This window comes from Hypanus sabinus, chromosome 7 (genome assembly GCF_030144855.1).
Source record: "Hypanus sabinus isolate sHypSab1 chromosome 7, sHypSab1.hap1, whole genome shotgun sequence".
NCBI lineage: Eukaryota > Metazoa > Chordata > Chondrichthyes > Myliobatiformes > Dasyatidae > Hypanus > Hypanus sabinus.
The window spans coordinates 58,361,981-58,379,074 of NC_082712.1; the positions used below are offsets into that span (position 1 = coordinate 58,361,981).

Genomic DNA, 17,094 nt, shown 5'->3' on the forward strand with positions numbered 1-17,094 from the left:
GGTGCTGTCTCATTTAAACTTTTTGGACTGCAAGAGGCTATGTAGAGTGGTAATTAATGAAGACCATAATGGTACCGGTCAGAATACATACATATTTAAGAAGTCACAATGTTCTTTTCCATTCAAGGAAACGATATTGTAAACAGCTCCACTTTTGCCAATAATTGTGCTAAGAGTCCCATACTTATTATATGATAAGATTGACTGACAATGTACAGGAAAACACTCAGGAAATGAGCTAATCACATCATCCCTGATTGGGGTTGTGGATTTAGTTTTGATTGCTTTACTTTACATTCTATATGTTGAGCTCATTGCCAAGTAACCAGAGTTTCATAAAGCTCCAACATAACTTCCCGACTCTTGAACTTGAACCCTTGAACTTCCTTGACTAATAAAGGCAAGCAATGCCACGTGCCTTATTTATCACCTTACCAGCCTGTGTAACCACTGTCAGGGAGCTATGGACTTGGACCCCCTAGATCCCTCTGCATGTCAACACTGTCAAGGGTTTTGCCATTAACAGTCTATTGTCTATTTACAATCGACTTTTAACACTTTACATTCAACTGGGTTATACTCTGTCTGCCATTTCTACACCTGTATCTGCAACTGATCTACAATATATCCCATTGTAGCCCTTGGTAGCCTTTTATGTCCTGATCAAATATTACTTGACTTTTTTTTAGTAAGCTCGCTAGTATTTGTGTGCTGTTTCATTTTCTCAATGTTAGTTTAACTTATCTCTAATGAACAAAGGTAAAACATTCCAGCTCAAAAGTTGATACTAAATTTGAAATGTTCTTTCAATAAGAGAATGGTTCAGGAAGCCATTGGTTTTCTTTCAGTGAGAACTTATCATGCCATTCACTAATTGCAACTGTCAGGTATTTTTCTCTCTTATAATTCATTTGGATGGCAGTTGTGGCTCACAAGATCATCTCTCAGTCAGATGGATGTGGGTTCAAGTCCTGATCTGAACACACAAGCACAAAAATGGATAGAAAAGGTTTAGAAGGATATCGACCAAATGAAGGTGAATGGGATGAACTTAAAAAGAGGCTGTTAGCATGGATGAGCTGGGCTGAAAGGCCTGTTTTCATGCTATGACTAATCTAGTCTACTGTTCACGTACCATATTGAGAAGATGATGCACAGTTGCAGCAGGGATTATAAGGAACAGGAGCAGGACAAAGCCTGGAATGGAGAGGCTGGGCCTGCTTTTCCTGGGGCAAAGAGAGCTCCTGATTGAGGAATAAAATTATGAAGGGGATAGATAGGGAAGGCTGCAGGAAACTTTTTCCCACGTCAGAGATGAATAAACTCGGAGGATGTAGGTGTAGATTTAATGGGAATCTGAGATGGACCTTCCAAAGCATTCTAGTGAATACCTGGAATACACAGTGTTGGCACGTGGCCTAGTGGGCAAGGACTAGTAACCTAGTGCCAAGCTGCATGGGTCCTAGTGCCCTTCCCTTGGACAACATCGGTGGCGTGGAGAGGGGAAGGCCTGCAGCTTGGGCAACTGCCGGTCTCCCATACAACCCTGCCCAGCCCTTCGCCCTGGAAATGCCAGGCGCAGATCCATGGTCTCTCGAGACCGACGGATGCTACAACTGCTAGAGAGAGTAGTGGAAGCAGATAAGAAGTGTCTCAACAACCATCTAAATTGCCTAGGCATAGAAAGCTCTGGACCATGTGCTGGAAGATGGGATTAATAAAGATGGGTGTCCAGAATTTTCCTGTGTTTTAGGTCTAAATTTTAACAACAGTACAGATTATTTTTAATATTTTAACAGCCTTTTTACGATATGCAAAGCACATGAAATGCTAAATAAGATTTATCTATCCTGTCAGATGGATTTAAAAAGTCCCAGAATAATATTATGAAGAAGAGCATGGGGCTGGCCCCAGTACTGTGGAGGAAATATATTGCTCCATGAGTATCACTGAGAAACATGATCAGGTCATCTTAAAAGAGAGATTGCTAGAAATACTTACTTGTGGGAAGAGAAACAGAGCTAATATTTCAGGGTGACATGCCTTCATTGGAACTGAAAAAAAAGATGTCTCTGATAGGGTAATACCAGGGGTAACCATGGAGATAAACTGGAGACAAGGCATTCCATTGACTAACAGCAAGTAGAGAGTGAGAAAATGAACATAGATAAAAGAATGCAGGAGTTGCAGGAAGTCAGGTCAAACTGGGCATGTCCTCCACTCCTAGAGCACTGCAAGCTGAGTTACTATCACATATGGAGGACTGATTGGACTGAGAAACCAGATTACCTGCTGTTGTAGATTTTTAGTATTGAGTCAGGAAGTTGCTGTGTGCCCAGATGGAAGCTGACAGAGCCTTGTGAAAATATTCAGCCCCCGACCCTATGTTCACATAAATCAGTGTTAAGACCAGGAGTTTAACTGAAAATTTTTATTTGTGTATCACATGCTCTTTTTTTTCCACAGTGAGCACCCCTCCCCAAAAAAGGGAAAACTGTAAAGCATGCAAAACTAAAAATTCAAAATGTGAATTCTCAGTTGAAAATGGATATTCAAAAATATTCATCCCCCTTTGCTCAGTACTTGGTTGAACCACCCTTCACAGCTGTTACAGCCAATAGACTCTAGTAAATTTTGTACAATGTGTTGGAGCAAGATTTTCCCATTCATCCTTGCAAAATTGTACAAGTTGTGCCAGGTTAGTTGGGGAGTGGCAGTGGACAGCAATCTTGAGGTCTTGCCACAGAAGTTTGATTAGATTAAGGTCAGGACTTTGACTGGGCCATCAAGGACATCAATTTTCTTCATTTGAAGCCACTCCATGGCTCCTCTGGCAGTGTGCTTTGGGTGGTTGTCCAGCTGAAAGATGAACTTCTTCCCCAGTTTCTCTGGCAGAGGCTAGCAGGTTTTTTCCAGGATCTCTCTGTATTTAGCAGCATTCATCTTCCCAACCATCCTGCCTAGATTTCCAGTTCCTGCTGCTGAAAACCATCCCATAGCACGATGCTACCTCCACCATACTTTACAATAGGAACAGTGTTACCTGGCTGACGTATAGTGTTAGATATACACCACACATACTGCTTCGCGTTGAGGCCAAAAATTTCCACTTGAGTCTCATCTGAGCACAAGATTTTCTTCCATGTCTTTACAGTATCTTCTAAGTGACACTTTGCAAAGTCTTTATGAGCAAAGAAATGCTTTTTTTTAAGCCAGGGCTTCTTCCTTGTCACTTTTCCATAAATACCCTTTTTGTGCAAGGCCTTAGAGATTGTGGAGCCATGAACTTCATCTCCAGTTGTAGCCACTGACTTCTGCAGTTCACTCAGAGTTGTTGGCTCACAGTAGCCTCCCTTACAAGTACCATCTCCTCCAGCAACTAAGTTTAGAGGGGCAGCCTGACATATGAACTTTGGCTGTGGTTTCATAGCTTTCCCACTTTTTTACCACGGACTGCACTGAGTGCCTTTGAGATGGTCTTGTACCCTTCCCCAGATCTGTAATTCTTTATTACCATTTTCCTAACTTGTCCTGAATGCTCTTTTGTCTTCATTTTGGTTTGGTCTGTTGAAAATCTACCATACTGTTGGACTTACAGAGAGAGGGGGTATTTATTCTTATGAGTTCATTGAAAACAGGTTTTCAATTTTCTGCATCAACAAATTGGATTAGTGGATAAAGTAATATACAGTATGATACCTGAGGAAATTTAGCATAGTAATTACAAAGTGGATGAATACTTCTTCAGCCTCACAGTTTTGGTTTTTAATTTTTAATATATCGTTGACAGGTTATGAAATTTTTCTTTTAATTTGGCATGATACACAATGTTCTGTAGATTAACTAAAAATCCAACTTCAATATATTTTAAATTTAAAAAATGAGACAGTAAAATGTGAAAATAGTTGTGGGGACCAAAAGCATTTTCAAGGCACTGTATTGCAATATAATGACCAGATAGCTTTGAGATCTGGACAGGCCTACATTTGCTGTTACACTTTTCCTACACCAGAACAATGGCTTTGCCAGCAGTAAATATTTAAGTCAATAACTTTGAGGTCCTGAAAACAGACTACAGGGAGTTAGGAAGGAAGTTGAGAAGCAGGACCTCAAAGGTAGTAATCTCGGGATTACTGCCGGTGCCATGTGTCAGTGAGTATAGGAATAGAATGAGGTGGAGGATAAATGCCTGGCTGAGGGATTGGAGCAGAGGCAGGGTTTCAGATTTCTGGATCATTGGGACCCCTTCTGGGGCAGGTGTCAGCTGTACAGAAAGAATGGGTTGCACTTGAATCTGAGGGGGACCAATATCCTGGCGGGGAGGTTTTGAAAGGCTACTGGGGAGAGTTTAAACTATAATTGGTGGGGGGTGGGAACTGAACTGAAGTGATGGAGGAAAGGGAGGTTGGGTCACAAATAGAGAAAGCTTGGAGACAGTGCAAGAGGGAGGATAGGCAAGTGATAGAGAAGGGACACACTCAGACCAATGATTTGAGATGTGTCTATTTTAATGTGAGGAACATTATGAATAAAGCAGATGAACTTAGAGTGTGGATCAGCATTTGGAGCTATGATGTTGTGGCCATTACAGAGACTTGGATGGTGCAGGGGCAGGAATGGTTACTTCAAGTGCCAGGCTTTAGATGTTTCAGAAAGGACAAGGAGGGAGGCAAAAGAGGTGGGGTGTGGCACTGTTGATCAGAGATAGTGTCATGGCTACAGAAAAGGGGGATGTCATGGAAGGGTTGTCTATAGAGTCTCTGTGGGTGGAAGTTAGGAATAGGAAGGGGTCAATAATGCTACTGGGTGTCTTTTATAGACTGCCCGATAGTAACAGGGACATTGAGGAGCAGATAGGGAGACAGATTCTGGAAAGGAGTACTAAGAATAGGGTTGTTGTGGTGGGAGATTTTAATTTCCCAAATATTGATTGGCATCTTCCTGGAGTGAGGAGTTTAGATGTGGTGGAGTTTGTTAGGTGTGTTCAGGAAGATTTCTTGACAAAATATATAGATAAGCCTATAAGAGGAGAGGCTGTACTTGATCTGGTATTGGGAAATGAACCTGGTCAGGTGTCAGATCTCTCAGTGTGAGAACATTTTGGAGATAGAAATCACAATTCTATCTCTTTACCATAGCATTGGAGAGGGATAGGAACAGACATGTTAGGGAAATGTTTAATTGGAGTAAGGGGAAATATGAGGCTATCAGGCAGGAACTTGGAAGCATAAATTGGAATCAGATGTTCTCAGGGAACTGTACAGAAAAAATGTGGCAAATGGTCAGGGGATATTTGCGTAGCATTCTGCGTAGGTATGTTCCAATGACACAGGGAATGGATGGTCGGGTACAGGAACCATGGTGTACAAAGGCTGTTGTAAATCTAGTCAAGAAGAAAAGAAGAGCTTACAAAAGGTTAAAAAAAAAACTAGGTAATGATAGAGGTCTAGAAGATTATAAGGTTAGCAGGAAGAATGAAATTAGGAGAGCCAGAAGGGGCCATGAGAATTCTGGCCTTGGCAGACAGGATTAAGGAAAACCCCAAGGCATGGATGTGAAGAGCAAAAGGGTAAGACGTGAGAGAATAGGACCAATCAAGTATGACAGTGGAAAAGTGTGTGTGGAACCGGAGGAGATGGCAGAGGTACTTATTGAATACTTTGCTTCAGTATACGTTACGTAAAAGGATCTTGGCGATTGTAGGGATGACTTGCAGTGGACTGAAAAGCTTGAGCATGTAGATATTAAGGAAAAGGATGTGCTGGAGCTTTTGGAAAGCATCAGGTTGGATAAGTCACCGTGATCAGACAGGATGTACCCCAGACTACTGTGGGAGGAGAGGGAAGAGATTGTTGAGTCTCTGGCAGTGATCTTTGCATCATCAATGAGGACAGGAGAGGTTCTGGAGGATCGGAGGGTAGCGGATTTGGTCACCGAATTACAGGAAGGATACTAATAAGGTTGAAAGCATGCAGAAAAGCTTATAAAAATGTTGCCAGGACTTGAGAAACTGAGTTACAGAGAAAGGTTGAATAGGTTAGGACTTTATTCCCTGGGGCATAGAAGAATGAGGGGAGATTTGATAGAGGTATATAAACTTATCATGGGTATAGGTAGAGTGAATGCAAGCAGGCTTTTTCCACTGAGGCTAGGGGAGAAAAATACCAGAGGACATGGGTTAAGGGTGAAAGGGGAAAAGTTTAAAGGGAACATTGGGGGGGGGGCTTCTTCACACAGAAAGTGGTGGTAGTGTGGAATGAGCTGCCAGATGAAGTGGTAAATGCGGGCTCACTTTTAACATTGAAGAAAAACTTGGATAGGTACATGGATGAGAGGTGTATGGAGGGATATGGTCCAGGTGCAGGTCAGTGGGACTAGGCAGAAAAATGGTTCGGCACAGCCAAGAAGGGCCAAAAGGCCAGTTTCTGTGCTATAATGTTCTATGGTTCTATGGATGTTGTTCCCTTATTCTAGAAAGGGAGGAGTAGGGATAGCCCAAGAAATGAAAGACCAGTGAGTCTTATTTCAGTGGTCGGTAAGCTGATGGAGAAGATCCTGAGAGGCAGGATTTATGAACATTTGGAGAGGCATAATATGATTAGAAATAGTCAGCATGGCTTTGTCAAAAGCAGATCGTGCCTTATGAGCCTGATTGAATTTTTTGAGGATGTGACTAAACACACTGATGAAGGTAGAGACATAGGTATCATGTGTATGGACTTTAGCAAGGCTTTTGATAATGTAATCCCATGTAAGGCTTATTGAGAAAATAAGGAGGCATGGGATCCAAGGGGACATTGCTTTGTGGATCCAGAACTAACTGGCTTGCCCACAGAAGACAAAAAGTGGTTATAGACAGGTCATATTCTGCATGGAAGTCAGTGACCAGTGATATGCCTCAGGGATCTGTTCTGGGACCCCTACTCTTTGTGATTTTTGTAAAAGACCTGGATGAGAGTTCGGTTAGTAAATTTGCTGATGACACAAAGGTTGGGGCTGTTGTGGATAGTGTGGAGGGCTATCAGAAGTTACAGCAGGACATTGATAGGATGCAAAACTGGGCTGAGAAGTGGCGGATGGAGTTCAACCCAGATAAGTGTGAAGTGGTTCATTTTGGTAGGTCAAATATGATGGCAGAATATAGTATTAATGGTAAGTCCCTTGGCAGAGTGGAGGATCAGAGGGATCTTGAGGTCCGAGTCCATAGGATACTCAAAGCTACTACACAGGTTGACTCTGTGGTTAAGAAATCATACGATGCTTCAGCCTTTATCAATCGTGGGATTGAGTTAAGGACCGAGAGGTAATGTTACAGCTATATTGGACCCTGGTCAGACCCCACTTGGAGTACTGTGCTCAGTTCTGGTCGCCTCACTACAGGAAGGATGTGGCAACTATAGAAAGGGTGCAGAGGAGATTTACAAAGAAGTTGCCTGGATTGGGGAGCATGCCTTATGAGAATAGGTTGAGTGAACTCGGGCCTTTTCTCTTTGGAGCGACAGAGGATGAGAGGTGACTTGATAGAGGAGTACAAGATAATGAGAGGTATTGATCATGTGGATAGTCAGAGGCTTTTTCCAAGGGCTGAAATGGCTAGCATGAGGGGGCACAGTTTTAAGGTGCTTGGAAGTAGATACAGAGCAGATTGCAGAGTTAAGTTTTCTTATGCAGAGAGTGGTGAGTGCATGGAATGGGCTGCCAGTAGCAGTGGTGGAGGCAGAAACGACAGGGTCTTTTAAGAGACTCCTGGATGGATATATAGAGCTTTGAAAAATAGAGAGCTATGTGTAAGCCTAGGTAGTTCTAAGGTAAGCACATGTTCGGCACAGCATAGTGGGCCGAAGGGCCTGTATTGTGCTTTCAGTTTTCTATGTTTCTAACTATTGAGAACATGAGATGAAGAGTCCCTGAAAGTGAGTCTATAGGTTGTGGGAACAGTGCAGTGATTGAGCGAGTGAAGTTAAGTGAATTTGTCCACTTTGATTCAAGAACCTTATTGTTGAGGAGTAATAACTGTTTCTGAAACTGGTGGTGTGAGCCCTGAGGCTCCAGTACCTTCTTCCTGGAGGCAGCAGCGAGGATAGTGCATGACCTGGGTGGTGAGTGGTGGGGTCCTTGAAGAGAGCATGACTTGGGTGGTGAGTGGTGGGGTCCCTGAAGAGAGCATGACCTGGGTGGTGAGTGGTGGGGTCCCTGAAGATGGATGACCTGGGCGGGGAGAGGTGGGGTCCCTGAAGAGAGCATGACCTGGGTGGTGAGTGGTGGGGTCCCTGAAGATGGATGACCTGGGAGGTGAGTGGTGGGGTCCTTGAAGATGGATGACCTGGGTGGTGAGTGGTGGGGTCACTGAAGATGGATGACATGGGGGGTGAGTGGTGGGGTCCCTGAAGATGGATGACCTGGTCGGTGATTGGTGGGGTCCCTGAAGAGAGCATGACCTGGGTGCTGAGTGGTGGGGGTCCCTGAAGATGGATGACCAGGGTGGTGAGTGGTGGGGTCCCTGAAGATGGATGACCTGGGTGGTGAGTGATGGGGGTCCCTGAAGATGCATGACCTGGGTGGTGAGTGGTGGGGTACCTGAAGAGAGCAGGACCTGGGTGGTGAGTGGTGGGGTCCATGAAGAGAGCATGACCTGGGTGGTGAGTGGCGGGGTCCCTGAAGAGAGCATGACCTGGGTGGTGAGTAGTGGGGTCCCTGAAGATGGATGACCTGGGTAGTGAGTGGTGGGGTCCCTGAAGAGAGCATGACCTGGGTGGTGAGTGGTGGGGTCCCTGAAGATGGATGACCTGGGCGGTGAGTGGTGGGGTCCCTGAAGAGAGCATGACCTGGGTGGTGAGTGGTGGGGTCGCTGAAGAGAGCATGACCTGGGTGGTGAGTGGTGGGGTCCCAGAAGATGGATGACCTGGGTGGTGAGTGGTGGGGTCCCTGAAGATGGATGACCTGGGTGGTGAGTGGTGGAGTCCCTGAAGATGGATCACCTGGGTGGTGAGTGGTGGAGTCACTGAAGATGGATCACCTGGGTGGTGAGTGGTGGGGTCCCTGAAGAGAGCATGACCTGGGTGGTGAGTGGTGGGGTCCATGAAGAGAGCATGACCTGGGTGATGAGTGGTGGGGTCCCTGAAGATGGATGACCTGGGTGGTGAGTGGTGGGGGTCCCTGAAGATGGATGACCAGGGTGGTGAGTGGTGGGGTCCCTGAAGAGAGCATGACCTGGGTGGTGAGTGGTGGGGTCCCTGAAGAGAGCATGAGCTGGGTGGTGAGTGGTGGGGTCCCTGAAGAGAGCATGACCTGGGTGGTGAGTGATGGGGTCCCGGAAGATGGATGACCTGGGTGGTGAGTGATGGGGTCCCTGAAGATGGATGACATGGGGGGTGAGTGGTGGGGTCCCTGAAGATGGATGACCTGGGTGGTGAGTGATGGGGGTCCTTGAAGAAGGATGACCTGGGTGGTGAGTGATGGGGTCCCTGAAGATGGAAGACCTGGGTGGTGAGTGATGGGGTCCCTGAAGATGGATGACATGGGGGGTGAGTGGTGGGGTCCCTGAAGATGGATGACCTGGGTGGTGAGTGATGGGGGTCCCTGAAGATGGATGACCTGGGTGGTGAGTGATGGGGTCCCTGAAGATGGATGACATGGGGGGTGAGTGGTGGGGTCCCTGAAGATGGATGACCTGGGCGGGGAGAGGTGGGGTCCCTGAAGATGGATGACCTAGGTGGTGAGTGATGGGGTCCCTGAAGATGGATGACCTGGGTGGTGAGTGATGGGGTCCCTGAAGAGTGCATGACCTGGGTGGTGAGTAGTGGGGTCCCTGAAGATGGATGACCTGGGTGGTGAGTTATGGGGTCCCTGAAGAGAGCATGACTTGGGTGGTGAGTGGTGGGGTCCCTGAAGAGAGCAAGACCTGGGTGGTGAGTGGTGGTGTCGCTGAAGAGACCATGACTTGGGTGGTGAGTGGTGGGGTCCCTGAAGATGGATGACATGGGTGGTGAGTGGTGGGGTCCCTGAAAATGGATGACCTGGGTGGTGAGTGGTGGGGTCCCTGAAGAGAGCATGACCTGGGTGATGAGTGGTGGGGTCCTTGAAGATGGATGACCTGGGTGGTGAGTGGTGGGGTCACTGAAGATGGATGACCTGGGTGGTGAGTGGTGGGGTCCCTGAAGAGAGCATGACTTGGGTGGTGAGTGGTGGGGTCCCTGAAGAGAGCATGACCTGGGTGGTGAGTGGTGGGGTCCCTGAAAATGGATGACCTGGGTGGTGAGTGGTGGGGGTCCCTGAAGATGGATGACCAGGGTGGTGAGTGGTGGGGTCCCTGAAGAGAGCATGACCTGGATGGTGAGTAGTGGGGTCCCTGAAGAGAGCATGACCTGGGTGGTGAGTGGTGGGGTCCCTGAAGAGAGCATAACCTGAGTGGTGAGTGGTGGGGTCCCTGAAGAGAGCAGGACCTGGGTGGTGAGTGGTGGGGTCCCTGAAGAGAGCATGACCTGGGTGGTGAGTGGTGGGGTCCCTGAAGATGGATGATCTGGGTGGTGAGTGATGGGGTCCCTGAAGATGGATGATCTGGGTGGTGAGTGATGGGGTCCCTGAAGATGGATAACCTGGGTCGTGAGTGATGGGGGTCCTTGAAGATGGATGACCTGGGTGGTGAGTGGTGGGGTCCCTGAAGATGGATGACCTGGGTCGTGAGTGATGGGGGTCCTTGAAGATGGATGGCCTGGGTGGTGAGTGGTGGGGTCCCTGAAGATGGATGACATGTGGGGTGAGTGGTTGGGTCCCTGAAGATGGATTACCTGGGCGGTGACTGGTGGGGTCCCTGAAGAGAGCATGACCTGGGTGGTGAGTGGTGGGGTCCCTGAAGATGGATGACCTGGGTGGTGAGTGGTGGGGGTCCCTGAAGATGGCTGACAAGGGTGGTGAGTGGTGGGGTCTTTGAAGAGAGAATGACCTTGGTGGTGAGTGGTGAGGTCCCTGAAGAGTGCACGACCTGGGTGGTGAATGGTGGGGTCCCTGAAGAGAGCATGACCTGGGTGGTGAGTAGTGGGGTCCCTGAAGATGGATGACCGGGGTGGTGAGTGGTGGGGTCCCTGAAGAGAGCATAACCTGGGTGGTGAGTGGTGGGGTCCCTGAAGAGAGCAGGACCTGGGTGGTGAGTGGTGGGGTCCCTGAAGAGAGCATGAACTGGGTGGTGAGTGATGGGGTCCCTGAAGACGGATGACCTGGGTGGTGAGTGGTGGGGTCGCTGAAGATGGATGACATGGGCGGTGAGTGGTGGTGTCCCTGAAGATGGATGACCTGGATGGTGAGTGATGGGGGTCCTTGAAGATGGATGACCTGGGTGGTGAGTGGTGGGGGTCCCGGAAGATGGATGACCTGGGTGGTGAGTGGTGGGGTCCCTGAAGAGAGCATGACCTGGGTGGTGAGTGATGGGGTCCCAAAAGTGTGCATGACCTGGGTGGTGAGTGGTGGGGTCCCTGAAGAGAGCATGACCTGGGTGGTGAGTGATGGGGTCCCAAAAGTGTGCATGACCTGGGTGGTGAGTGGTGGGGTCCCTGAAGATGGATGACCTGGGCGGTGAGAGGTGGGGTCCCTGAAGATGGATGACGTGGGTGGAGAGTGGGTGGGGTCCCTGAAGAGAGCATGACCTGGGTGGGGAATGGTGGGGTCCCTGAAGATGGATGACCTGGGCGGTGAGTGGTGGGGTCCCTGAAGATGGATGACCTGGGTGGTGAGCTGTGTGGTCCCTGAAGATGGATGACCTGGGTGGTGAGTGGTGGGGTCCCTGAAGAGAGCATGACCTGGGTGGTGAGTGGTGGGGTCCCTGAAGAGAGCATGACCTGGGTGGTGAGTGGTGGGGTCCCTGAAGAGAGCATAACCTGGGTGGTGAGTGGTGGGGTCCCTGAAGAGAGCATGACCTGGGTGGTGAGTGATGGGCTCCCTGAAGATGGATGACCTGGGTGGTGAGTGGTGGGGTCCCCGAAGATGGATGACATGGGGTTGAGTGGTGGGGTCCCTGAAGATGGATGACCTGGGCGGTGACTGGTGGGGTCCCTGAAGAGAGCATGACCTGCGTGGTGAGTGGGGGGGGTCCCTGAAGAGAGCATGACCTGGGTGGTGAGTGGTGGGGTCCCAGAAGATGGATGACCTGGGTGGTGAGTGGTGGGGTCCCTGAAGATGGATAACCTGGGTGGTGAGTGATGGGGTCCCTGAAGATGGATGACCTGGGTGGTGAGTGGTGGGGTCCATGAAGAGAGCATGACCTGGGTGGTGAGTGGTGGGGTCCCTGAAGATGGATCACCTGGGTGGTGAGTGGTGGGGTCCCTGAAGATGGATGACCAGGGTGGTGAGTGGTGGGGACCCTGAAGATGGATGACGAGGGTGGTGAGTGGTGGGGTCCCTGAAGATGGATGACCTGGGTGGTGAGTTATGGGGTCCCTGAAGAGAGCATGACTTGGGTGGTGAGTGGTGGGGTCCCTGAAGAGAGCAAGACCTGGGTGGTGAGTGGTGGTGTCGCTGAAGAGAGCATGACTTGGGTGGTGAGTGGTGGGGTCCCTGAAGATGGATGACATGGGTGGTGAGTGGTGGGGTCCCTGAAGATGGATGACCTGGGTGGTGAGTGGTGGGGTCCCTGAAGAGAGCATGACTTGGGTGGTGAGTGGTGGGGTCCCTGAAGAGAGCATGACCTGGGTGGTGAGTGGTGGGGTCCCTGAAGAGAACATGACCTGGGTGGTGAGTGGTGGGGTCACTGAAGAGAGCATGACCTGGGTGGTGAGTGGTGGGGTCCCTGAAGATGGATCACCTGGGTGGTGAGTGGTGGAGTCACTGAAGATGGATCACCTGGGTGGTGAGTGGTGGGGTCCCTGAAGAGAGCATGACCTGGGTGGTGAGTGGTGGGGTCCATGAAGAGAGCATGACCTGGGTGATGAGTGGTGGGGTCCCTGAAGATGGATGCCCTGGGTGGTGAGTGGTGGGGGTCCCTGAAGATGGATGACCAGGGTGGTGAGTGGTGGGGTCCCTGAAGAGAGCATGACCTGGGTGGTGAGTGGTGGGGTCCCTGAAGAGAGCATGAGCTGGGTGGTGAGTGGTGGGGTCCCTGAAGAGAGCAAGACCTGGGTGGTGAGTGATGGGGTCCCTGAAGATGGATGACCTGGGTGGTGAGTGATGGGGTCCCTGAAGATGGATGACATGGGGGGTGAGTGGTGGGGTCCCTGAAGATGGATGACCTGGATGGTGAGTGATGGGGGTCCTTGAAGAAGGATGACCTGGGTGGTGAGTGATGGGGTCCCTGAAGATGGAAGACCTGGGTGGTGAGTGATGGGGTCCCTGAAGATGGATGACATGGGGGGTGAGTGGTGGGGTCCCTGAAGATGGATGACCTGGGTGGTGAGTGATGGGGGTCCCTGAAGATGGATGACCTGGGTGGTGAGTGATGGGGTCCCTGAAGATGGATGACATGGGGGGTGAGTGGTGGGGTCCCTGAAGATGGATGACCTGGGCGGGGAGAGGTGGGGTCCCTGAAGATGGATGACCTAGGTGGTGAGTGATGGGGTCCCTGAAGATGGATGACCTGGGTGGTGAGTGATGGGGTCCCTGAAGAGTGCATGACCTGGGTGGTGAGTAGTGGGGTCCCTGAAGATGGATGACCTGGGTGGTGAGTGATGGGGTCCCTGAAGAGAGCATGACCTGGGTGGTGAGTAGTGGGGTCCCAGAAGATGGATGACCTGGGTGGTGAGTTATGGGGTCCCTGAAGAGAGCATGACTTGGGTGGTGAGTGGTGGGGTCCCTGAAGAGAGCAAGACCTGGGTGGTGAGTGGTGGTGTCGCTGAAGAGAGCATGACGTGGGTGGTGAGTGGTGGGGACCCTGAAGATGGATGACCTGGGTGGTGAGTGGTGGGGTCCCTGAAGATGGATGACCTGGGTGGTGAGTGGTGGGGTCCCTGAAGAGAGCATGACTTGGGTGGTGAGTGGTGGGGTCCCTGAAGAGAGCATGACCTGGGTGGTGAGTGGTGGGGTCCCTGAAAATGGATGACCTGGGTGGTGAGTGGTGGGGGTCCCTGAAGATGGATGACCAGGGTGGTGAGTGGTGGGGTCCCTGAAGAGAGCATGACCTGGATGGTGAGTGGTGGGGTCCCTGAAGAGAGCATGACCTGGGTGGTGAGTGGTGGGGTCCCTGAAGAGAGCATGACCTGAGTGGTGAGTGGTGGGGACCCTGAAGAGAGCAGGACCTGGGTGGTGAGTGGTGGGGTCCCTGAAGAGAGCATGACCTGGGTGGTGAGTGGTGGGGTCCCTGAAGATGGATGATCTGGGTGGTGAGTGATGGGGTCCCTGAAGATGGATGATCTGGGTGGTGAGTGATGGGGTCCCTGAAGATGGATAACCTGGGTCGTGAGTGATGGGGCTCCTTGAAGATGGATGACCTGGGTGGTGAGTGGTGGGGTCCCTGAAGATGGATGACCTGGGTCGTGAGTGATGGGGGTCCTTGAAGATGGATGGCCTGGGTGGTGAGTGGTGGGGTCCCTGAAGATGGATGACATGTGGGGTGAGTGGTTGGGTCCCTGAAGATGGATTACCTGGGCGGTGACTGGTGGGGTCCCTGAAGAGAGCATGACCTGGGTGGTGAGTGGTGGGGTCCCTGAAGATGGATGACCTGGGTGGTGAGTGGTGGGGGTCCCTGAAGATGGCTGACAAGGGTGGTGAGTGGTGGGGTCTTTGAAGAGTGAATGACCTTGGTGGTGAGTGGTGAGGTCCCTGAAGAGTGCATGACCTGGGTGGTGAATGGTGGGGTCCCTGAAGAGAGCATGACCTGGGTGGTGAGTAGTGGGGTCCCTGAAGATGGATGACCGGGGTGGTGAGTGGTGGGGTCCCTGAAGAGAGCATAACCTGGGTGGTGAGTGGTGGGGTCCCTGAAGAGAGCAGGACCTGGGTGGTGAGTGGTGGGGTCCCTGAAGAGAGCATGAACTGGGTGGTGAGTGATGGGGTCCCTGAAGACGGATGAACTGGGTAGTGAGTGGTGGGGTCGCTGAAGATGGATGACATGGGCGGTGAGTGGTGGTGTCCCTGAAGATGGATGACCTGGATGGTGAGTGATGGGGGTCCTTGAAGATGGATGACCTGGGTGGTGAGTGGTGGGGGTCCCTGAAGATGGATGACCTGGGTGGTGAGTGGTGGGCTCCCTGAAGAGAGCATGACCTGGGTGGTGAGTGATGGGGTCCCAAAAGTGTGCATGACCTGGGTGGTCAGTGGTGGGGTCCCTGAAGAGAGCATGACCTGGGCGGTGAGAGGTGGGGTCCCTGAAGATGGATGACGTGGGTGGAGAGTGGGTGGGGTCCCTGAAGAGAGCATGACCTGGGTGGGGAATGGTGGGGTCCCTGAAGATAGATGACCTGGGCGGTGAGTGGTGGGATCCCTGAAGATGGATGACCTGGGTGGTGAGCTGTTTGGTCCCTGAAGATGGCTGACAAGGGTGGTGAGTGGTGGGGTCTTTGAAGAGTGAATGACCTTGGTGGTGAGTGGTGAGGTCCCTGAAGAGTGCATGACCTGGGTGGTGAATGGTGGGGTCCCTGAAGAGAGCATGACCTGGGTGGTGAGTAGTGGGGTCCCTGAAGATGGATGACCGGGATGGTGAGTGGTGGGGTCCCTGAAGAGAGCATAACCTGGGTGGTGAGTGGTGGGGTCCCTGAAGAGAGCAGGACCTGGGTGGTGAGTGGTGGGGTCCCTGAAGAGAGCATGAACTGGGTGGTGAGTGATGGGGTCCCTGAAGACGGATGAACTGGGTAGTGAGTGGTGGGGTCGCTGAAGATGGATGACATGGGCGGTGAGTGGTGGTGTCCCTGAAGATGGATGACCTGGATGGTGAGTGATGGGGGTCCTTGAAGATGGATGACCTGGGTGGTGAGTGATGGGGTCCCAAAAGTGTGCATGACCTGGGTGGTCAGTGGTGGGGTCCCTGAAGAGAGCATGACCTGGGCGGTGAGAGGTGGGGTCCCTGAAGATGGATGACGTGGGTGGAGAGTGGGTGGGGTCCCTGAAGAGAGCATGACCTGGGTGGGGAATGGTGGGGTCTCTGAAGATAGATGACCTGGGCGGTGAGTGGTGGGGTCCCTGAAGATGGATGACCTGGGTGGTGAGCTGTTTGGTCCCTGAAGATGGATGACCTGGGTGGTGAGTGGTGGGGTCCCTGAAGAGAGCATGACCTGGGTGGTGAGTGGTGGGGTCCCTGAAGAGAGCATGACCTGGGTGGTGAGTGGTGCGGTCCCTGAAGAGAGCATAACCTGGGTGGTGAGTGGTGGGGTCCCTGAAGAGAGCATGACCTGGGTGGTGAGTGATGGGCTCCCTGAAGATGGATGACCTGGGTGGTGAGTGGTGGGGTCCCCGAAGATGGATGACATGGGGTTGAGTGGTGGGGTCCCTGAAGATGGATGACCTGGGCAGTGAATGGTGGGGTCCCTGAAGAGAGCATGACCTGCGTGGTGAGTGGGGGGGGTCCCTGAAGAGAGCATGACCTGGGTGGTGAGTGGTGGGGTCCCAGAAGATGGATGACCTGGGTGGTGAGTAGTGGGGTCCCTGAAGATGGATTACCTGGGTGGTGAGTGATGGGGTCCCTGAAGATGGATGACCTGGGTGGTGAGTGGTGGGGTCCATGAAGAGAGCATGACCTGGGTGGTGAGTGGTGGGGTCCCTGAAGATGGATGACCTGGGTGGTGAGTGGTGGGGTCCCTGAAGATGGATGACCAGGGTGGTGAGTGGTGGGGACCCTGAAGATGGATGACGAGGGTGGTGAGTGGTGGGGTCCCTGAAGATGGATGACCTGGGTGGTGAGTGGTGGGGTCCCTGAAGATGGATGACCTGGGTGGTGAGTGGTGGGGTCCCTGAAGAGAGCATGACCTGGGTGGTGAGTGGTGGGGTCCCTGAAGATGGATGACCTGGGTGGTGAGCTGTTTGGTCCCTGAAGATGGATGACCTGGGTGGTGAGTGGTGGGGTCCCTGAAGAGAGCATGACCTGGGTGGTGAGTGGTGGGGTCCCTGAAGAGAGCATGACCTGGGTGGTGAGTGGTGCGGTCCCTGAAGAGAGCATAACCTGGGTGGTGAGTGGTGGGGTCC

At 51.5% G+C, this 17,094-nt stretch overlaps 1 protein-coding gene across 1 annotated transcript in view; it reads left to right on the plus strand.

The window, feature by feature from the left end:
* pgm5 (phosphoglucomutase 5) overlaps nucleotides 1-17,094 on the plus strand; it is a 274,198-nt gene that overhangs the window by 159,522 nt on the left and 97,582 nt on the right. The gene's annotated exons all lie outside the window — the stretch shown is intronic.